The sequence below is a fragment of the Palaemon carinicauda genome, unplaced genomic scaffold, assembly GCF_036898095.1.
Source record: "Palaemon carinicauda isolate YSFRI2023 unplaced genomic scaffold, ASM3689809v2 scaffold140, whole genome shotgun sequence".
NCBI classification, from domain to species: domain Eukaryota; kingdom Metazoa; phylum Arthropoda; class Malacostraca; order Decapoda; family Palaemonidae; genus Palaemon; species Palaemon carinicauda.
The window spans coordinates 45,824-70,952 of NW_027168927.1; the positions used below are offsets into that span (position 1 = coordinate 45,824).

The 25,129-nt window shown below is 36.5% G+C and overlaps 1 long non-coding RNA gene across 4 annotated transcripts in view; it reads right to left on the reverse strand.

The window, feature by feature from the left end:
* The window catches only part of LOC137635557 (uncharacterized), a 33,927-nt gene that overhangs the window by 8,376 nt on the left and 422 nt on the right, over nt 1–25,129 (reverse strand). Inside the window, exons 2-6 of one of the 4 annotated variants that reach the window (XR_011042712.1) lie at nt 13,019–13,134; nt 7,030–7,141; nt 6,320–6,443; nt 3,205–3,377; nt 560–667 (exon numbers count right to left, since the gene is read on the reverse strand). This is a non-coding gene — a long non-coding RNA (uncharacterized lncRNA). The remainder of the gene's footprint in view (nt 1–559; nt 668–3,204; nt 3,378–6,319; nt 6,444–7,029; nt 7,142–13,018; nt 13,135–25,129) is intronic. The other 3 variants (XR_011042713.1, XR_011042714.1, XR_011042715.1) reach the window with 3 other exon arrangements.

Below are 25,129 nucleotides of genomic sequence, written 5' to 3' on the forward strand. Positions count from 1 at the left end.
AGTTCCAAATAGCTTGGGGGTAAAAGGGTTAATACTCCCTCTTGGCATGTCAGTTCCAACTTTAGGTCAGTCTACAAAAATAAAATCTTAGTTAAGTAGTTTTATAAGTGTACTTTACACTACTGTACTTCACACAGAAGCTTAATACTGTATATGGATTATATAAAATGATAGCAGATTATAGTTAATGAAAGTCCTCAACTTAAAAAAATTAATAGATTCCAAGAAGCCGTCTGTAAGTCAAATGTTTCTAAAGTTTGACCTAGGGTAGACCTAACCTAACCCACAGGCCTACGATTTTCAGCTGCAAAAGTCAACATATAGTTCAATTTCATATTGTAATTGCTGTCTTGCTTACTTTATTAAATGAAATAATTTTCTCCAATTACAGTATTTCATTATGAACTTTTTATACAATATCTGAAATATAAAATTTCAGTTGGAAATGTGTTTGTATATCTGGATGTTTGTAAGTTCAAAGCCCTTTATAGAGTGAAAATCAACTTACATCGGGTCTCTTGGAAACCAATTAACTACAATGAACAGTATATTGCCATACCTGGAAAAGCTCTGTGTTTGGAAAGTGTCCGAGCAACAGGATTAACGAGCAGATCGTGCAAGACGGCATCTAATCATTGCAGTTGAGCCGATTAGTTTCTCGGACATCCTGAAAGAAGATGGATCATTCAGATTTACCAAGATTGATTGAAGATTGTTATCAAGTGTAAACAAGTACATAAGAAAAGACTCTTTACTGATAAAAGTATTAACAAATATCAGAGGCACAAGAATAAAATCTCTGAACATCATTTTAGGGTTATGAAAATGTCCATACCTGTTGAAATTACATATAAATATTATCATTATTATTACTAGCTAAGTTACAACCCTCATTGAAAATGCAGGATGCTATAAGCCCAAAGGGCTCCAACAGGGAAAATAGTCTAGTAAGCTAAGAAAATAAGGAAACAGAAGTGTGACTGAGTGTATCTTCAAGCAAGAGAACTCTAACCCAAGACAGTGGTACAATTATGGCACTACCCAAGACTAGAGAACAATGATTTTATTTTGGAGTATCCTTCTCCTTAAAGAGGTGCTTACTATAGCTAAAGAGTCTCTTCTACCCTTACCATGTAGAAAGTAGATACGGAACAATTACAGTGCATCAGTTAACCCCTTGAGCAAAAAAGAATTGTTTGGTGATCTCAGTGTTGTCAGGTGTATGAGGACAGAGGAGAATAGGGAAAGAATAGGCCAGACTATTCGGTGTATGTGTTGGGAAAGGAAAAATGAGCCGTAACCACAGAGGCATACAGAGTAGCATTAGCTGCATTGTTAAAGGACCCAATAACTCTAGCAGTAGCATTTCAACATTTAGAATATGGCCAGAATAAGCAGCATGAAGAGGAAATGGCAGTAGAATTGATATACGTAGAAATAGACAAATCAATGAATATCATTTGTAATGAAGTTTCTCCTGTTTTAAGAACAAGAGATTTGTTTTCATGTCAGAACATACATGATCAAAAGCCAAGATTATTTACGACTAAAATATTACAAATTTTAAAAATAAGTTGTATTTTTCTTAGCTACACAAACCTGAGATCTTTATATGGGTTACCTCTGTTGTTTTGTTACAACAAAATTGATGAAATATCGAGGGGTTAGCAACATTGTACGGTTGCAGATTATTCCCAACTGGCTCAGGGTGTCGGAGCTAGCTCCTTTGTTATCACTCTGTTCTTGGTCAGGACTTGTCGCATGAATGAGGTGGGAAATATAAATAAACTAGAGGGGCACCCAGTAGAGCGCATTCCTCACCACAGAAGCTTGCACTTAAACCTTGACCTTTGACCTTGACATGTATTAATGTGAGTTGATTTTCATACACTCAAATATAAACTAAAATTTGAAATCTCTGTGACAACGATGTATGAAATTGTGGCTGATTACATGAATTGGACATTTTCCTTGACCGTAACCTTCCAAAATTTAATAATTTGCAGCTTTTTACAAAGCAGTTTAATCCCTGTAAGTTTCATTAATCTACGATTAAAATTATGGCCAGGAAGATATTCACAAATAGGGGGTAAAACATAACCTCCTTCCAATCTTGTTGGCAGAGGTAATGATTCAGATTTGTATAGCTAGGAAAATTACTAATTACTTTTGAAATTAGTACAGTAGTTTGTTCCTACTCAAATACAAAAGCTTGTTGCTTATATGGGAATCTTCCTTAGAATGTCCTCGGCTATAAAATTTAGGGCGTCTGTCTGACCCTTAACCCATAACAAAATCAACACATTCTCGCCCTTCAAGTTACTTCCTTAGACAATTGGAAATTCAACTAGAAAGCTTTTCAGAAAATAATGGGCTTTAAAAATAACTGTGTTGATAGATCTAAGACATAGCACTAAAATCATTATGGAATAGCAACTACTACTCGATGTAAAGTTAGGCCTTCAATAAAAGCACATCCATTAATGAAGTAGCAGCCCAGGGGATTTCTTTAACCCTTTTACCCCAAAAAGGACGTACTGGTACGTTTCACAAAAGCCATCCCTTTACCCCCATGGACGTACCGGTACGTCCTTGCAAAAAATGCTATAGAATTTTTTTTTTCATATTTTTTATAATTTTTTTTAGAAAATTCGGGCATTTTCCAAGAGAATGAGACCAACCTGACCTCTCTATGACAAAAATTAAGGCTGTTAGAGCAATTTAAAAAATATATACTGCAAAATGTGCTGGGGGTTAAGGGTTAGAAATTTCCAAATAGCCTAGGGGTAAAAGGATTAAAATAACTATGTTGATAGATCTAAGACATAGAACTAAAATCATTATGGAATAGCAACTACTACTCGATGTAAAGTTAGGCTTCAATAAAAGCACATCTATTAATGAAGTAGCAGCCCAGGGGATTTCTTTAAGGAATAGGTCTACGGTAGTAAATCAATAAAATAACATATTGACACTTCGAAAAACTAGGAAAACAATATTTCTTTCATATTTTTCCTTTTCAAAATGTAATGTGTAATATTTACTAATATTATATTAATGGCTGACATAGCTGAAAGACACAGACATGAATCCAAATTCTATATTAGAAGAGCAAGTGTAAGATGTCGAGCAACAGCTGAACTTTATATAAAAGTTCTTAAAATATACTTGGATGCATAAATATAATTTTGACTTATAATTTACTTTTCTTGAGCTTGGATTCAATCCCGCTGGATGCTCCAGCCAATTGCTTTTGAAGACGTTGGATTCAATCCCGCTGGATGTTCCGGTTAATTTCTCTTGAAGACGAGCTATTTCCAAACCTCTCTCTTTCAATTCCTGTAATTGGCGTCAATGACCTTAAGACGTCAGGATGCCTGAAAAATTTCAAATCAATCAATCAATCAATTCCTGTTAAGCATTCTAGATTATTAATATACCCCTCCAAAAGAAGAAACCTAATCATAAATATTACTCAAATTTAGACTTCCTCAATATGGTCACTAATCAGTTGATAAATTTTCAGATCATCATTATGGTACTTTACACTACATAAGTGTTCAAATTTGGTCTTGACTGTGTCACTCTAGTTAATAACTGCAGTAACCCTTTGGTGCTATTATAGTATGCTATCTACCGTCGAATTTCTACTATAGTATGGTATCTACCACAAAGTATGTTATCTACCGTCAATGTTAATCCTCCTGTTTGATGAGGATTATCAAACAGATTACTTACCACCAGTATGTTATCCTCATTGGACTTTAATGATAGTTTAATAATATTTACTGGAAGGATAACATGGATGCTTAATTATAAACAGTTTGTAGGTTAGGTTAGGTTAGGTTGGGTTAGACTATGTTAGGACATGGGTGCATAATTATAAGCAGTTTGTAAGTTAGGTTAGGTTGGGTTGAGTTAGGTTAGGTTAGGTTGGGTTGAGTTAGGTTAGGTTAGGTTGGTTATCAAGTCGGTATTGATCCTCCTTATTAGAGGCGTATTAATAAGTAGACCGTATCCTTAGAGACTGATGGTAGGTATCATACTATAGTCAGAAAGGGGTGGTAGATAGCAAAATCGGTGGTAGATAGCATACTATAATAGTACCAACCCTTTTACCCCCAATGCTATTTGGAACTTTCCAACCCTTAACCCCAGGCGTTTTTCTTTTTCAAGCACGTTTTGCAATATTTTTGTTTCTAGATTGAGCTGACAGCCTTAATTTCCACCATAGAGAGGTCAGGTTGGTCTCATTATTTTGGAAAATGCCTTTAGTTTCTCATAAAGTTATCAAAAACATGCAAAAAAAGTGCAAATAGCAGTTTTTTGCAAGGACGTACTAGTACGTCCAGGGGGGTTAAGGGATGAGTTTTGTGAAACGTACCAATACGTCTATTGGGGGTACAAGGGATAATACAGTAACCCCAATCTTGCCTACAACTCTAAACAAAGTTCAAAATTAAGGCCATATTAAACTTTAGGATGAGTATATATATAGATACCTTCTCTGGGTGTACTGTATATCATATTGCGATTTTCACAGCCATTTTGTGATCTTATTATTTCAAGTCTGTACATTTCTCAATGTCAAGTTTCATGATTCTTATTACTGTATTCTAATTGGCTTTATAAAACTTATGAGTTATTGCCCTTATATTTCAACCATCTAACATCGCTATAATTTTTCTGATATAAGAATTACAATGATGTCTCACAGGATTATAATACAGGAAAGGGGGTTCCTAGCCTCCTCGTCCCGTCCCTTTTAGTCGCCTCTTACGACACGCAGGGATACGTTGGCGCTATTCTAATTGTTTTTATGCCCCCGCGGCCACAGGGGGCTGTGGCACCCTAGCAGTACCAGCCAAACTCAGTTGAGTCCCTTGTCAGGCTGGGAGGAACATAGAGAGGAGACGTCCCCTTTTTTGTTTCATTTGTTTGATATCGGCTACCCCCAAAAATTGGGGGAAGTGCCTTGGTATATGTATGTATGGAAGAATTACAAGGCAATAAGTACCTGCGTACTATTAATTGAAGGAAATGCTGCACCCAAGTTGAACTGAAAAACAGTCAACATCATTCACATACAAAAAACAATAATCCAAGATCTAAAATTGGAATTCTAACCAAAGTTGAACTGAAAAATAGTCAACATCATTCCCATACAAAAAGAGAATATTATTTAAGTAGTAAAAAAGGGATTTTGATAAAGGAAAAATCTATTTCTGGGCGAGGGACCTGTGTCGCTCCATGAAATGCTCCTTATAGCACCATTTCTAAGGTATAAATACTTCTAGATATACCAGAGAAAAAGTTGCATGGAATTCCAGGAATATACCCAGCTCACTCACCCTTATAAGTTTGACTTGTCAAAAATTATTTGTTTGCTCATATCAAAAGAAATGAAAATTACAACATTTTGTCTAAGAACAAAATTTTGAGAAAAGTTTCTAACTGAAAATGTTGGTGAATCTATCAAAAACTCTTTGCTAAGCTACAATCCTAGTTGGAAAAGCAGAATGCTATAAGCCCAGGGGCTCCAACAGGGAAAATAGCCCAGTGAGGAAAGGAAACAAGGAAAAATAAAATATCTTAAGAAGAGTAACATAAAAATAAATATCTCCCATATAAACTATAAAAACTTTAACAAAACAAGAGGAAGAGAAATAGGATAGAATAGTGTGCCCGAGTGTACCCTCAAGCAAGAGAACTTTAACCCAAGACAGTGGAAGACCATGGTACAGAGGATATGGCACTATCCAAGACTACAGAACAATGGTTTCATTTTGGAGTGTCCTCCTAGAAGAGTTGCTTACCATAGCTAAAGAGTCTCTTCTACCCTTACCAAGAGGAAAGTGGCCACTGAACAATTTCAGTGCAGTAGTTAACCCCTTGAGAGAAAATGAATTGTTAATGTACAGTAGTACTGTATTGTATTCTCTAAAGAAATGACTTGCATCTCGAAGAGTGATCAATAAGTAATTGTGTTAAAAATGTGTACTTAATTGTTCCAGATGGTCCTGGAGCTTACCATTTTCTATCACCTTAAGGCATGTTTAACCTCTTTGGCTATGACTTACCCGATTAATCCTTTGTCAACAATGTGACAGATTCAGTTGAGTAAAATATTATCCCCTAAAACAAATGAATTAATAAATTTAAACAACTTTCAATTTTTCACCTGTGTTATCACCTCATGCAGTCTACATCAAATTGAATACAATGCCTTACATCCAGCCCCACTGAAATTAGAAGGATAATTGGATAACTAGCAATACCTAATGGGAAAAATGCATTCCTATTAAAAATGGTATTGTACCTGTTCTATAACCTGAGAGAGATACCCCTGAACTGGTTGTACAGCTGCTGGCATTGCAACAAGACCTCCGATGAAGCTGTTGTCTTAACCGCTGCAACTCTGCTTCTCGCTGGGTCATAGCAACCTGGAAAGTTCTCATTAATGGTAAACTGAATCAAATATGATTTCCTTCTCTATTTCCCTTTTTCTCGGTTAACAATTGGTATCTATACATGAGAGAAACTATACCTTATGTCATTCAACAGTGCATATTTCTAAAAAATCCCTTAAACACAAACATGGAATATCAAATGCTCATTTATTTATTTCCTTATTTCCTTTCCTCACTGGGCTTATAGCATCTTGCTTTTCCAACTAGGGTTGTAGCTTGGATAGTAACAATAATAATAATAATATGGGCCTTTATTTTTCACCTCTAGGAAACACCCAAAAAATTACTTCAATCTTTTTCAGCTCCGTTAATGCAAATGCCGTAACCTACCTTATTTTACTAAACCCAAAAATTTTTCAAAATAACTTGTGAAAACTGACAATTGTGTTTGTTTTTTCTTTGAAAAATTATGGAAATTTAATGACAGAAATATAATGACCATAATAATCTCAAGAAAATATAACAAAATATATGAAAATACAGATACTGTACCATTGAAAATATGAAGTGCTTTCAAAACTAGACAATCAAATCTTGCAAGTACAAAAAAGTAACTTACTTTTAGCTGATTGACTTTAGCACCGACAGCATTAATTCATCATATTTCTTCTGTATGTGAGATTTACTAGCTGTCAATTCTTCCGTATGGGTCTTCAAACCATCAAGGCTTTCTGTCAAGAAGAAAAATAAAAGGCTTATTTTGCTTACCAAAATAAAAAATAAACTAGAATGGACACCCAGTAGAGTGCATACCTTTGCCTGTATCATATTGTATATCACAAGATAGGCAACTGAATCATGCACATTTCGGCACTAGTTTCATGCAAATCAGATAAAAATTGAACACGATATAGCAAAAAGATGTTTTTTTTATAATTCATGATCTTAACCTTGACCTATGGTTCAATCACTTCCAAATTCTAATCAAATTGCCCTTGGATTAAGGTCAATCACCTCACCAAATTTTATGAGATTCGGTAAAATAGTTTTTGAGTTATGCGAATCACAAACACACAAACAGACATACAAACAAATACACGTCTATCAAAATATAATCTTCCCAAAAAGTTAGAGAGAAGGTAACAAGACAGCACTATAATCAAACTGGGCATTAACCCATTTACCCCCAATGAACGTACTGGTACGTTTCACAAAACTCATCCCTTTACCCCCATGGACGTACTGGTAAGCCCTTGCAAAAAACTGCTATTTACATTTTTTTTTTTTTGCATATTTTTGATAACTTTATGAGAAACTTCAGGCATTTTCCAAAACAATGAGACCAACCTGACCTCTATGACGAAAATTGAGGCTGTTAGAGCAATTTAAAAAATGTATATTGCAAAATGTGCTTGAAAAAGAAAATGCCTGGGGGTAAAATATTCCCTCTTGGCATGTCCGTTCCAACTTTAGGTCAGTCTACAAAAATAAAATCTTAGTTAAATAGTTTCATATGTGTACTTTACAGTACTGTACTTCACACAGAAGCCTAATATTGTATATGGATTATATAAAATGATAGCAGATAAGTAATGAAAGTTCTCAACTTAAAAACTTAATAGATTCCAAGAAGCCGTTTGTAAGCCTAACCTAACCCACATGCCTACGATTTTCCGCTGCAAAAGTCAACATATAGTCCAATTTCATATTGTAAATGTTATCTTGCTTACAGCATTAAATTAAATACTTTTGTCCAATTACAGTATTTCATTTTGAACTTTTTATACAATATCTGACATTTAGAATTTCAGTTGGATTTGCGTTTGTATATCTGGATGTTTGTAAATTAAGAGCCCTTTATAGAGTGAAAATCAACTTACATCGGGTCTTTTGGAAACCAATTAACTACATGGAACAGTATATTGCCATACCTGGAAAAGCTCTGTGTTTGGAAAGTGTCCGAGCAACAGGATTATCGAGTAGACCGTGCAAGACACCATCTAATCATCGCAGTTGAGCCGATTAGTTTCTCGGACATCCTGAAAGAAGATGGATCATTCAGATTTACCAAGATTGATTGAAGATTGTTATCAAGTGTAAACAAGTACATAAGAAAAGACTCTTTACCGATAAAAGTATTAACAAATATATGAGGCACAAGAATAAAAAATCTGAACATCATTTTAGGGTTATGAAAATGTCCATACCTGTTAAAATTACATGTAAATATTATTATTATTATTACTAGCTAAGCTACAACCCTAACTGAAAATGCAGGATGCTATAAGCCCAAGGGCTCCAATAAGGAAAATAGTCTGATGAGGAAAGAAATTAAGGAAAAAGATGTGCAACTGAGTGTACCTTCAAGCAAGAGAACTCTAACCCAAGATAGTGTGGTACAGAGGTTATGGCACTACCCATGACTAGAGAAAAATGGTTTGATTTTGTGCTTACCATAGCTAAAGAGTCTCTTCTACCCTTACCATATAGAAAGTTTATACGGAACAATTACAGTGCAGTAGTTAACCCCTTGAGCGAAAAAGAATTGTTTGGTGATCTCTGTTGTCAGGTGTATGAGGACAGAGAAGAATTGGGAAAGAATAGGCCAGACTATTCGGTGTATGTGTAGGCGAAGGGAAAATGAGCAGTAACCAGAAGGGGATCTAGCATAATACTATCTGGCCAGTGTAAAGGACCCAATAACTCTCGCATTAGTATCGTGAAAAGCGGGCCGCGGCTGTATGTAAAATGATATATATTTTGAATACTGCGATAAATGCTGTGATATTCTCAGACAAGTCCCAGGTATGAGGAACTGTTGCCTTATCTACAGGAGCTCAGATTTACTAAGCTACAGTTGTTGTTGGAAAAGCAGGATGACATATAAGCCCAAAGGCTCCAAGTGGGTAAATATTCAGTTTAAAAAGAAAGTAAGGAAATAGTTAAACTATATGAGAAGTAATAAACACTTGAATTAAGATAATTTTAGACCAGTAACAACATTGATTTAGATCGGTCTTAAATAAACAATGAGGAAAGACTCCTGTCAGCCTGTTCAACATAAAAACATTCGCTGCATGTTAGAACTTATGGATAGAATAAGCCGAATGAATAGAGGAAAAGGAAGTAGAATTGATGTATGTAGATGGAAATAAAAAAAATCAAGGAATATCATTTTGTAATGAAGTTTCTCCTGTTTTAAGAACAAGAGGTTTGTTTTTAGGTCAGAACATATACGATTAAAGGACAAGTTTATTAACGGCCAAAATACTACAAATTTTAAAAGAAAGTTGTGTTTTTCCTAGCTATACAAACCTGAGTTCTTCATAAGGCTTACCTCTGTTGTTTTGTTACAACAAAATTGATGAAATATCGTGGGGCTACCAACATTGTATGGTTGCACATTATCCCCACCTAGCTCGTGGTGTCGGAGCTAGCTCCTTTGTTATCACTCTGTTCTTGGTCAGGACTTGTAGTGTGAATGAGGTGGGAAATATGAATAAACTAGAGGGGCACCTAGTAGAGCGCATTCCTCACCACAGAAGCTTGCACTTAAACCTTGACCTTTGACCTTGACATGTATTAATGTGCGTTGATTTTCATACACTCAAATATGAACCAAGTTTGAAATCTCTGTGACAACGATGTACGAAATTGTGGCCGATTACATGAATTGGACATTTTCCTTGACCGTAACCTTCCAAAATTTAATAATTTGCAGCTTTTTACATAGCAGTTAATGCCTGCAAGTTTCATTAATCTACAATTAAAATTATGGCCAGAAAGCTGTTCACACACAAACACACTCAAACAGGGGTAAACATAACCTCCTTCCAACTTCATTGGCAGAGGTAATGATTCAGGTTTGCATAGCTAGGAAAATTACAAATTACTTTTGAAATTTGTACAGTAGTCTGTTCCTACACAAATACAAACGCTTGTCACTTATATGGGAATCTTCCTTAGAAAGTCCTCGGCTAGAAAATTTAGAGCGTCTATCTGATCCTTAACCCAAAGTATCCATTCATGCTTGGCTCCTATGAGAGGCAAGGAGCAGGACTCATACCCTCAATTGAAATAGAGGTAAGTGATGGAGTCACAACCCAACAAGTTTGGTCTTAAGTAAGAGCGTCATCAAATTTATTGGATAATATGTTTGCCCACAGTGGAGAGTTTACCTGCATACGTAGTCATCAATGTAAGTACTCCCAAGAGAGGAAAGAGGAAGCCCTTCATTCTACTCTCATACCATAATAACAATGAAGTAACTGATGATACAACAAAATGAGAGATGTCCTGCAGGGGCACGGGTCTTTATATAAACTGTTGGGCGGCTACCACAGGACCTAAGGAGAAAGTATCCAGAGACCTATACGAGCAGTCTTTCAAATGATACACAGTGAAGGTGGCCTACCTTTTCATACACCTGAGCTGAGTCCCTGTGTTTCCAAGTGGTTCTTGCAGAATGCCAAGGTTGCAGCAATACCACGGATATCATTATTGTTTCTCAGCGCCAGAATAAGATAGTATTCTTAGTTATTCCCTTCTTGTTTTGACCTGTGCATAAAAACAAGTTAGGGATGCCTGGACAAAAGGGTGCAGTCTTCTTTGAGGAAAGACAGACTGCCGTTACAGAACATAATAACAAACTATCTGAATCATCAATTACTTCCTTGATTGATGAAATAGAAAAGCAGTTAAATCGGTCGTCATTAATGGATTTTGTGTCTTAACATGCGGTACCTAAATCTGCCCGAACAAAAGCTACAAAGGCTCCACTGTGTGTGTGTCTTAATCTCCTTTCAACTATGGGAGGTGGTTCCATCTACAGAGGGACTAGACAGTTATGGCACCTACTGGTTACCGTAGCTCTTGCCTAGGCAACCTCACTAAAGGCCTGTGTGATGATAATTGATTTATAATAAAGCCAATTACACCCATATGATCTGTTAGGGTGACCAAGCTGCACATATACATACATATACAAAGGCATTTCCTCAATTTTGGGTGGTAGCCGACATCAAACAAATGAAACAAAAAAGGGGACCTCTCCTCTCTGCACATATACTGTACCATAAAATATAATCCTTGAAAGTAACTGTTGTTCAGTGGCTTAAAAACTCCTAAAAAGATCAGCAAACAATTGTAAGCAGCCTTCAAAATAAGCTGATGGACATGGCCTTATAAAATGAGGAGGAGGACCGACGACTGAGAGACATTACCGGCTGATCGGCATGAACTTTCAAAGGATGGAACATAGGCAAGAAAACACCTCACACCAACCACAATTGCCATACAGGTGATTGGATTCCATCAATCCAAAGTTTCCCAGAAAGATGTTGCTTACCAACTTAAAATAAACAAGGCTGTGTCACTCTAGTTAATAACTGCATTACCCCTTTTACCCCCAAGCTATTTGGAACTTTCCAACCCTTAACCCCAAGGCGTTTTTCTTTTTCAAGCATGTTTTGCAATATTTTCTTTTTTAGATTGCGCTGACAGCCTTAATTTTCATCATAGGGAGGTCAGGTTGGTCTCATTATTTTGGAAAATGCCTGAAGTTTCTCAAAAAGTTATCAAAAATATGCAAAAAAAGTAATTAGCCGTTATTTGCAAGGACGTACCGGTATGTCCATGGGGGTAAAGGGACGAGTTTTGTCAAACGTACCAGTACGTCCTTTGGGGGTAAGAGAGTTAACCTCTTTGGCAATCACTTACCCGATCAATCCTTTGCCAACAATGTGACAGATTCAGTTATGTAAAATCTCATCCCCTAAATTGTTCAATTTTCATTCACCTCTGGAGCCTTTACAAATGAATTAATAAATTTAAACAACTTTCAATTTTTCACCTGTGTTATCACCTCCTGCAGTCTACATCTAATCGAATACAATGCCTTACATCTAGCCACACTGAAATTAGAAGGATAATTGGATAAATTGGATAACTAGCAATACCTCATGGGAAAAATGCATTCCTATTAAAAATGGTATTGTACCTGTTCTATACACTTGAGAGACATCCCCCTGAACTGGTTGTACAGCTGCTGGCATTGCAACAAGACCTCCGATGAAGCCGTTGTCTTAACCGCTGCAGCTCTGCTTCTCGCTGGGTCACAGCAACCTGGAAAGCTCTCATTAATGGTAAACTGAATCAAATATGAATTCCTTCTCTATTTCACTTTTTCTCGGTTAACAAGAGGCATCTATACATGAGAGAAACTATACCTTATATCATTCAACAGTGCATATTTCTAAAAATCCTTTAAACACAAACATGGAATATCAAATGCTTATGGGCCCTTATTTTTCACCTCTAGGAAACACCCAAAAAATTACTTCAATCTTTTTCTGCTCCGTTAATGCAAATAACGTAACCTACCTTATTTTACTAAACCCAAAAATTTTTCAAAATAACTCGTAAAAACTGCCAATTGTGTTTGTTTTTTCTTTGAAAAATTTTGGAAATTTAATGACAAGTAGGATGCTCAAATCCACATTCTCAAGAAAATATAACAAAATATATGAAAATGCAGATACAGTACCATTGAAAATATGAAGTGCTTTCAAAACTATACAATAAAATCTTGCAAGTACAAAAGAACTTACTTTTAGCTGATTGACTTTAGCATCGACAGCAGTATTTAATTTTTCATATTTCTTCTGTATGCGAGATTTACTAGCTGTCAATTCTTCCGTATGAGTCTTCAAACCATCAAGGCTTTCTGTCAAGAAGAAAAATAAAATGCTTATTTTGCTTACCAAAATAAAAAATAAACTAGAATGGACACCCAGTAGAGTGCATACCTTTGCCTATATCATATTGTATATCACAAGATAGCCAACTGAATTATGCACATTTCAGCACTAGTTTCATGCAAATCAGATAAAAATTGACCACGATATAGCAAAAAGGTATTTTTTATAATTCATGATCTTAACCTTGACCTATGGCCCAATCTCTTCCAAATTCTAATCAAATTACCCTTGGATTAAGGTCAATCACCTCACCAAATTTTATGAGATTCGGTAAAATAGTTTTTGAGTTATGCGAATCACAATCACACAAACAGACATACAAACAAATACACATCTATCAAAATATAACCTTCCCAAAAAGTTAGAGAAGGTAACAAGACAGCACTATAATCAAACTGGACATTAACCCTTTTACCCACAATGGACGTACTGGTACGTTTCACAAAACTCATCCCTTTACCACCATGGACGTACCGGTACGTCCTTGCATAAAAACTGCTATTTACATTATTTTGCATATTTTTGATAACTTTATGAGAAACTTCAGGCATTTTCCAAAAGAATGAGACCAACCTGACCTCTCTATGACAAAAATTAAGGCTGTTAGAGCAATTTAAAAAAAAAAAATAGATTGCATCTTCCAATGGATTAAAAAAATTATTTTGTGAATTACACCTTGAAGCTTACAGTGAACCCTCGTTTATCGCGGTAGATAGGTTCCAGACCCGGCCGCGATAGGTGAAAATCCGCGAAGTAGTGACACCATATTTATCTATTTATTTAACATGTATATTCAGACTTTTAAAACCTTCCCTTGTACGTAGTACTGTTAACAAACTACCCTTTAATGTACAGAACACTTAATGCATGTACTACAGTACCCTAAACTAAAACAGGCACAAATATTAAAGGCGATTTTATATCATGCGTTTCCTAAACACGCCAAAAAGCACGATAAAAAATGGCAACCAATGTTTTGTTTACGTTTCTCTGATCATAATGAAGAAACAAACGCATTTACTGTACACATCTGTGTATAGGTTAGTTTTTGCATCGATTATATTGATTATTTAGTACAGTATGTTGATTTTGTTATTACCAATATGTATATATATATGGGTTATGAAAAAAATCCGCGAAGTGGTGAATCTGCGATGGTCGAACCGCGAAGTAGCGAGGGTTCACTGTATATCGATTAAGTGAAATTTAATCAGCTGTGTTGGATCATCGGCAGTACTGTATAGTACCTTACTTTAGGAGTAATTTTGAACACTGTACAAGCAAAAGGGGATTTGAGCACAAAAATTAAAATCAAATTATTAGGACTACATAAATCTGCAAGCAAAAACTGCTTTGTGAAAATTATTAATGAGAATAGCACATAAAGAGAAGAAACCATTATTCACGTAATTTCTAGGCCATTTTCTTAACATTAGCTTGCATTGTCATGTTGACAGTACAGTACAGTTTAACTATACCATAGGGGCCTTTGTATATCAGCGGCCAGTTCCTCCCGAGTGCATAGTAAATGGACACCAGCTCACCTAAACTCCCCCACCCTAACCTATCCTACAGGCCATGTCCTTACCTACTTAACTAATGGGGGGTTAATGCCCCCTGCAACCTCCTTACACTGCCGTATTCTTAGCAAGCCATCCTCATACATACAGGTGGCCGTTCTCATACATACACCCCTTATCAGTCCACTGTTGAGACACTTCATGGTGTGGTGAGTAGAAACAGAGTCACCATATTGATAATGAGTCATTGGGGGTACCAAAGTATAGCTACCTTCCTAGATTGGCTTAGCGGTGCAAGGGTAAATATAAGCCAGTTACATAAAAACAATGCTTGTGCCTGTTCCTTGTTATACTAGAATGGTCATTTCCTTGCATATAACTATAATTAAAGCGAAATATGATATATGATAAGAATATTTATCTATTAACTTATCTATTAACATCTGAGAACCTACCCTCCACCACTAATCAGTTGATAAATTTTCAGATAATCATTACGGTACTGTACACAACATAATTGTTCAAATTTGGTCTTGACGGTGTCACTCTAGTTAATAACTGCATTAACCCTTTTACTCCCAATGCTATTTGGAACTTTCCAACCCTTAACCCCAAGGTGTTTTTCTTTTTCAAGCACGTTTTGCAATATTTTTTTTTTTTAGATTGCGCTGACAGCCTTAATTTTCATCATAAAGAGGTCAGGTTGGTCTCATTATTTTGGAAAATGCCTGAAGTTTCTCATAAAGTTATCAAAAACATGCAAAAAAATGCAAATAGCAGATTTTTGCAAGGACGTACCAGTACGTCCATGGGGGTTAAGGGATGAGTTTTGCGAAACGTACCAATACGTCCATTGGGGGTACAAGGGATAATACAGTAACCCCAATTTTGTCTACAACCCTAAACAAAGTTCAAAATTAAGGCCATATTAAACTTTAGGATGAGTATATATATAGATACCTTCTCTGGGTGTACTGTATATCATATTGTGATTTTCACAGCCATTTTGTCATTTTATCATTTCAAGTCTGTACATTTCTCCATGTCAAGTTTCATGATTCTTATTACTGTATTCTAATTGGCTTTATAAAAATTATGAGTTATTGCCCTTATATTTCAACCATCTAACATCGCTATAATTTTTCTGATATAATAATTACAATGATGTCTCACAGGATTATAATACAGGAGAGGGGGTTCCCAGCCCCCTCGTCCCGTCCCTTTTAGTCGCCTCTTACGACACGCAGGGATACGTTGGCGCTATTTTAATTGTTTTTATGCCCCCGCGGCCACAGGGGGCTGTGGCACCCTAGCAGTACCAGCTGAACTCGGTTGAGTCCCTTGTCAGGCTGGGAGGAACATAGAGAGGAGACGTCCCCTTTTTTGTTTCATTTATTTGATGTCGGCTAACCCCCAAAATTAGGGGAAGTGCCTTGGTATATGTATGTATGGAAGAATTACAAGGCAATAAGTACCTGCGTACTATTAATTGAAGGAAATGCTGCACCCAAGTTGAACTGAAAAACAGTCAACATCATTCACATACAAAAAGCAATAATTCAAGATCTAAAATTGGAATTCTAATCTAAGTTGAACTGAAAAACAGTCAACATCATTCCCATACAAAAAGAGAATATTATTTAAGTAGCAAAAAAGGGATTTTGATAAAGGAAAAATCTATTTCTGGGCGAGGGACCTGTGTCGCTCCGTGAAATGCATCTTATAGCACCATTTCTAAGGTATAAATACTTCTAGATATACCAGAGAAAAAGTTGCATCGAATGCCAGGAATATACCCAGCTCACTCACCCTTATAAGTTTGCCTTGTCAAAAATTATTTGTTTGCCCATATCAAAAGAAATGAAAATTACAACATTTTGTTTAAGAACAAAATTTTGAGAAAAGTTTCTGACTGAAAATGTTGGTGAATCTATCAAAAACCTTTGACAATTTATGTTCCAGGAATTCTACCTTCTCGGCCCTGAAAGTGCATTTGTCAAAACGCACTACGAGGCCGTTTTCTTGTGGTCATTTCAACACTGTTCTTACGTGCTGAAAATGTTCGTCCTGGGACTTAGGAAATACCAGGATGTCAACGTATACAGCGCAAAAAGGTAGATCCCCCAGAATGATGTCCATTAGGCGCTGGAAGGTGTTTTTTATAATTCATGATCTTCACCTTGACCTATGGTCCAATCTCTTCCAAATTCTAATCAAATTGCCCTTGGACTAAGGCCAATCGTCTCACAAAATTTTATGAGATTCGGTAAAATAGTTTTTGAGTTATGCGAATCACAAACACACAAACAGACATACAAACAAATACACGTCTATCAGAATATAACCTTCCCAAAAAGTTAGAGAAGGTAACAAGACAGCACTATAATCAAACTGGGCATTAACCTTTTTACCCCCAAAGGACGTACTGGTACGTTTCACAAAACTCATCCCTTTACCCCCATGGACGCACCGGTACGTCCTTGCAAAAAAACTGCTATTTACATTATTTTGCATAATTTTGATAACTTTATGAGAAACTTCAGGCATTTTCCAAAAGAATGAGACCAACCTGACCTCTCTATGACAAAAATTAAGGCTGTTAGAGCAATTTAAAAAAAAAAAAAAAAATATATTGCAAAATGTGCTTGACAAAAAAAAATGCTTGGGGGTTAAGGGTTGGAAAGTTCCAAACAGCGTTGGGGGTAAAAGGGTTAAGGATTTTGGATATGCTGCAGTTCTCTAAACCTAAAGCATCTTCCAATGGATTAAAAAAAATATTTTGTGAATTACACCTTGAAGCTTACAGTGAACCCTCGTTTATCGCGGTAGATAGGTTCCAGACCCGGCCGCGATAGGTGAAAATCCGCGAAGTAGTGACACCATATTTATCTATTTATTTAACATGTATATTCAGACTTTTAAAACCTTCCCTTGTACGTAGTACTGTTAACAAACTACCCTTTAATGTACGGAACACTTAATGCATGTACTACAGTACCCTAAACTAAAACAGGCACAAATATTAAAGGCGATTTTATATCATGCGTTTCCTAAACACGCCAAAAAGCACGATAAAAAATGGCAACCAATGTTTTGTTTACGTTTCTCTGATCATAATGAAGAAACAAACGCATTTACTGTACACATCTGTGTATAGGTTAGTTTTTGCATCGATTATATTGATTATTCAGTACAGTATGTTGATTTTGTTATTACCAATATGTATATATATATGGGTTATGAAAAAAATCCGCGATGGTCGAACCGCGAAGTAGCGAGGGTTCACTGTATATCGATTAAGTGAAATCTAATCAGCTGTGTTGGATCATCGGCAGTACCGTAAAGTACCTTGCTTTAGGAGTGATTTTGAACACTGTACAAGCAAAACGGGATTTGAGCACAAAAATTAAAATAAAATTATTAGGACTACATATATCTGCAAGCAAAAACTGCTTTGTGAAAATTATTAATGAGAATAGCACATAAAGAGAAGAAACCATTATTCACGTAATTTCTAGGCTATTTTCTTGGATATTAGCTCGCATTGTCATGTTGACAGTACAGTTTAACTATACCATAGGGGCCTTTGTATATCAGCGGCCAGTTCCTCCCGAGTGCATAGTAAATGGACACCAGCCCACCTAAACTCCCCCACTCTAACCTATCCTACAGGCTGTGTCCTTACCTACTTAACTAATGGGGGGGTTAACGGCCCCTGCGACCCCCTTACACTGCCGTATTCTTAGCAAGCCATCCTCATACATACAGGTGGCCGTTCTCATACATACACCCCTTATCAGTGCACTGTTGAGACACTTCATGGTTTGGCGAGTAGGAATGGAGTCACCAAACTGATAATAAGTCATTGGAGATACCAAAGTATAGCTACCTTCCTAGATTGGGTTACCGGTGCAAGGGTAAATATAAGCCAGTTACATGAAAATAATGTTTTTGCCTGTTCCTTTGTTAAACTAGGTTGGTCATTTACTTGCATATAACTATAATTAAAGCGAAATATGATATATGATAAGAATATTTATTGATTAACTTATCTATTAACATTTGAGAACCTACCCTCCACCACTAATCAGTTGATAAATTTTCAGATAATCATTACGGTACTGTATACAACATAAGTGTTCAAATTTGGTCTTGACTGTGTCACTCTAGTTAATAACTGCATTAACCCTTTTACTCCCAATGCTATTTGAAACTTTCCAACCCTTAACCCCCAGGCGTTTTTCTTTTTCAAGCATGTTTTGTTATATTTTTTTTTAAGATTGAGCTGAAAGCCTTAATTTTTGTCATAGAGAGGTCAGGTTGGTCTCATTATTTTGGAAAATGCCTGAAGTTTCTCATAGAGTTATCAAAAACATGCAAAAAAATGCAAATAGCAGTTTTTTGCAAGGACGTACTAGTACGTTCAGGGGGGTTAAGGGATGAGTTTTGTGAAACGTACCAGTACGTCCATTGGGGGTACAAGGGATAATACAGTAACCCCAATTTTGTCTACAACTCTATACAAAGTTCTTATATCAAGGCCATATTAAACTTTAGGATGAGTATATATATAGATACCTTCTCTGGGTGTACTGTATATCATATTGTGATTTTCACAGCCATTTTGTGATCTTATTATTTCAAGTCTGTACATTTCTCAATGTCAAGTTTCATGATTCTTATCACTGTATTCTAATTGGCTTTATAAAACTTATGAGTTATTGCCCTTATATTTCAACCATCTAACATGGCTATAATTTTTCTGATATAAGAATTACAATGATGTCTCACAGGATTATAATACAGGAGAGGGGATTCCCAGCCTCCTCGTCCCGTCCCTTTTAGTCGCCTCTTACGACACGCAGGGATACGTTGGCGCTATTTTAATTGTTTTTATGCCCCCGCGGCCACCCTGTGGCCGCGGCACCCTAGCAGTACCAGCCGAACTCGCTTGAGTCCCTTGTCAGGGTGGGAGGAACATAGAGAGGAGACATCCCCTTTTTTGTTTCATTTGTTTGATGTCATATTTGCACCGACTCGCAGCGGTGCCCTTTTAGCTCGGAAAAGTTTCCTGATCGCTGATTGGTTGGACAAGGTAACTAACCAATCAGCGACCAGGAAACTTTTCCGAGCTAAAAGGGCACTTTTGCGAGTCAGTGCAAATATGATTCGCTAAAAGAAATGGACTATACACAATTTTTCATTTTCTGTCTTACATGAGGGCCACTTCAAGTCAATATAAGAATTTCTAATGTACTTCTGTAAGAGAGGAATAAAAAAACGGATCGTTCTAAACTGCAGGTACTAAACACTACACTAATTTGTATTTTTCCTAACTGTACAAACCGAAGTCCTTTTATAGGCATAGGATTTCAGTGAAGCTGAAAACGTGGCTACTAAAATTCATAATGAGGTGTCAGTGCCCCTTCCCACCCGCTGTCAGCTCACATATTAGCCACTTTTACCTTCAACTAGGACTTAAGGGGTGGATGAGGCAGAAAATCAAAAATTTTAAGTAATTTGTATTTTTCCTAACATTTTACTGTTATTGTTCTTAAAATACTTTATTTTTCCTTGTTTCCTTTCCTCACAGGGCTATTTTTCCTGTTGGTGCCCCTTGGGCTTATAGCATCTTTCTTTTCCAGCTAGGGTTGTAGCTTGGCAAGTAATAATAATAATAATAACAATAATGATACAGTATACTTACCTAATGAGCAATAAGAACTAAGATGCAATGCTGCAAGGAGGCCACCAGTACCCCTGTTACTTTCCACTGATGGCCACCACAACGTCCACATTTTTGGTTCCTCCCGGGAAATCATCTTTGTGGTGCGTTGCATTTTTCTCGCTTTTATTGGCCTGCAAAGAAAAATATGGTTTAAAATGTGTTATAAGAATGTTGCCACAGAAGAAAACAGACACATTCAGCTTAAGAAATCATATTCCTGTTAAGAATGATTAAATATTCCTGATTAAATGTTGATGGTAATTTGTAAATACATTAGAATGAAAAAAAAGATTGTAAACATTAGAATAAAAGAAAATCTTATTCCATATACTTTGCTCTAGTCCATACATACAAACACTTATTATTAGGAGAAAAATAAATGTCATGATAATGGCATTACAAAACATATTTAAATGCTTTTGACATCCGTGCTGCCAAAATGGGAACATGGGAAACAGCGATAACGGAAATATCACTGCAATAGTAATGTCCTAATTATACATATACTGCACACTTGACCACTAACCATGACAATTCTCCGCCCATGGTAAGACTAGGGAAGACAAGGAAATTTGGGTGCTATTATAGTATGCTATCTACCGCCGATTTTGCTATCTACCACCCCTCTCTGACTATAGTATAATACCCACCATCAGTCCCTAAGGATACGGTCTACTTGCTAATCCGCCTCTAATAAGGAGGATCAATACCGACTTGATAACCTAACCTATCATTACCTAACTCAACCCAACTTAACCTAACCCAACCTACAAACTGCTTATAATTATGCATCCATGTTGTCCTTCCAATAAACATTATTAAACTATCATTAAAGTCCAATGAGGATAACATATTGGTGTTAAGTAATCAGTTTGATAATCCTCATCAAACAGGAGGATTAACATTGACGGTAGATAACATACTTTGTGGTAGATACCATACTATAGTAGAAATTCGACGTTAGATAGCATACTATAATAGCACCGAAATTTGTTCTGATGACCTTACCTCTCCACAAAAAAAATTTGCTCAGCTTTGTAAGAAAGTAAAGTTGTGGTCACTACTCGGAACTATCGAAATGCGAGCTTCTTGCAAACCCGGACTGTTCACCAGGCAGACAAAACCCGGTAAAAGCTTTGTTTGCGTAAAGAGGAATGAATCAGGAAGGAAAATTCTATATAGACGGCAAATTGATTTTTTTTATGTTCCATGTTATTTTGGTTCTTTCCTTTATCCACTGTTCGAAAGAAGAAATTTCCATCCATATTGAACATATTGTTGAAGCAACAGCAATTTCAGACTCCTCGTTGATGACTTTGGGTTCAAAACAGATACAGTAATGCTTCACAACACAAAAATAATTGGTTCCGTAAGGGCTTTCGTTAAGTCATTTTATTGTGTTGCGAGTTACCTTTTACATGTAAATAGCCTAATTTGTTCCAGACCCTACAAAAAACACCACATTATATGACTATAATAAGGATACACACCACTAAACAGTACTAAATGTATGAAAAGTACTGTATTTTGATCATTTAATAACAAATTAAGGATCGTTCTTATCGTAAACGGATTTCGGCCATATTCCTTCCCGAGCACACTTAACCACATGCCAGCCTAGTATTTCTTGATTATTTCCATCTTCACCTCCATGGAAAGCATCACCCTCTTCTTTCCTTTGACATCAGCAACTTTCTTGGGACCCATGGCTAATGATGTGATGTAATATCACACACGATACAGTACTGTACAATTATTAAGAGCGAAATCACAAACACTAAGTCAATGGGCACGATACCGCTGCCGAAACCAAAAGACATAGGAACGCCATTGCGTAGAGGCACAATAGGATACAGTACAGTAGATGCTGACCAATAGGAGAGCAGGATCTCATGGTGGTAACTAGCATAAGAGTGGGGAACGAAGGAGGATAGTAGCGAGTTTACGGGCTGGCGGCGAGCGAATTTTAAAATCCGTCTCGGACACGGTCGGGATCTAGCACTGTACTTCCTTTCGTTGTCCGAAACATTTTTCGTAATGCGAGTCGTAAAATTCTTCGCATCTCGTTTCGCAGAGGGAAAATTTCGCAAGCCGATTCTTTCGTATTGAGAGGAGGGGTTGTATCAGCGTAAGAAAAAATTTGCATTCGGCCACTGTGAATTCGAGCTTTCAAAATATTTTCCACAAGATTGACCTGAAAACTTCATTAACAATGGAGATCAAAACAAGACAAGAAGCAACCCCTTTGTGATTAAAAAAAAAAAAAAAGAATGAACAATGCTGACTTCTGTCCCTTTAAAATCGTGATGAGTTGGAGTAGCTGTTGAGCTGTCGTAGAGAAAGTCAATTTATTATTGGTGGGTTTGTGCGAAAAAATGTCCCATGTTTTAAAAACACTTGTTTCACAGAATTGACATGAATACGCCAAAATTATAGTTAAAACTTGCAGCAAATGTTTTTATGTTGAACAGACTGACATGAGTCTTTTTATAGTTTATATTTGAAATATCTTTTTTAACCCTTTTACCCCCAGGCTATTTGGAAATTTCCAGCCCTTAACCCCCAAGGGGTTATTTTTTTCCCAGCACATTTTGCAGTATATTTTTTTTTAAATTGCTCTAACAGCCTTATTTTTTTTGTCATAGAGAGGTCAGGTTGGTCTCATTCTCTTGGAAAATGCCTGAATTTTCTAAAAAAAATAATCAAAAATATGAAAAAAAAAATTTTTATACCATTTTTTTGCAAGGAAGTACCAGTACGTCCATGGGGGTAAAGGGATGGCTTTGGTGAAACGTACCAGTACGTCCTTTGGGGGTAAAAGGGTTAATGTTGTTATTGTTTTTAAAATATTTTACTTTAATTGTTCATTACTTCTTATATCGTTTATTTGTTTCCTCATTTCCTTTCCTCACTGGCCTATTATTCTTATTACTAGCTAGGCTACAACCCTAGTTGGAAAAGCAAGATACTATAAGCCCAAGGGCTCCAACAGGGAAAAAATAGCCCAGTGAGGAAAGGAAATAAGGAAATAAATAAACAACATAAGTAATGAACAATTAAAATAAAATATCTTAAAAACATTAAAACAGATATTTCATACATAAATTATAAAAAGACTCTTGTCAGCCTGTTCAACATAAAAACATTTTCTACAAGTTTGAACTTTTAAAGTTCAAACTTAGATGCTTCTTACGTTTCTAATGACGAAAGCTGGCGAAATGAGTTGTGGTGGTCACCACTCAAACTGCTCCAAAAACACAAAATTCAACTTAACCCTCTTACCCCCAAAGGACGTACCGGTACGTCCTTGCAAAAAAATGCTATAAAAATTGTTTTTTCATATTTTTGATAATTTTTTGGAAAAATTCAGGCATTTTCCAAGAGAATGAGACCAACCTGACCTCTCTATGACAAAAATTAAGGCTGTTAGAGCAATTTAAAAAAAATATACTGCAAAATGTGCTGGGGAAAAAAATAACCCCCTGGGGGTTAAGGGTTGGAAATTTCCAAATAGCCTGGGGGTTAAAGGGTTAAACAGCATCTAATATCAGAAAAACAGAGGGAAATGCACATTTTGTACATGACTGTCCCATCATTGTACACAGGAAACCCAACTTGTGTAGTTATTACCCCAAAACTGATGATGTTTTCCTACAAAACCATTTAAAAATACACAATACTCAAGCAAATGCAGCAAAAAATATCGGAAAAACACAGGAAAACGCACATTTTGTATGTGGGTGTCCCATCATTGTACACACAAAACCCCACAATAATTGTATTTTGTGTATTTGGCCATCAAACCTGTTGTAATACCCCGAACAACAACTACCAGGTTGGCCATTAACGTATGTCAATATTGCAAAAACCACGAAAAAATGCAACATTTTAAAGGGACTGCCCAACATTCTACACAGTAAACCACACATTAATTTGTGCCTCAGTAGTTTACCTTGAAAATCCTTAGGCTTAACTATACCATAGGGGCCTTTGTATATCAGCGGCCAGTTCCTCCAGAGTACATAGTAATTGGACGCCAGCTAACCTAAACTCCCCCACCCTAACCTATCCTACAGGCTGTGTCCTTACCTACTTAACTAATGGGGGGGTTAACGGCCCCTGCGACTCTGTTTCTACTCGCCAAACCATGAAGTGTCTTGGAACAGTGCACTGATAAGGGGTGTATGTATGAGAACGGCCACCTGTATGTATGAGGATGGCTTGCTAAGAATACGGCAGTATAAGTACTGCCGTATTCTTAGCAAGCCATCCTCATACATACAGGTGGCCGTTCTCATAAATACACCCCTTATCAGTACTGCCGTATTCTTAGCAAGCCATCCTCATACATACAGGTGGGCGTTCTCATACATACACCCCTTATCAGTGCACTGTTCCAAGACACTTCATGGTTTGGCGAGTAGAAACAGAGTCACCAAACTGATAATAAGTCATTGGGGGTACCAAAGTATAGCTACCTTCCTAGATTGGGTTACCGGTGCAAAGGTAAATATAAGCCAGTAACATGAAAATAATGCTTGTGCCTGTTCCTTATTATACTAGATTGGTCAATAACTTGCATATAACTATAATTAAAGCGAAATATGATATATGATAAGAATTATTCATATATTAACTTCTCAAAATAATTATCATATAGCTTAAACTACATTTGAGAACCAGCCCACCACCCTATGACTATTTTCAATCAAG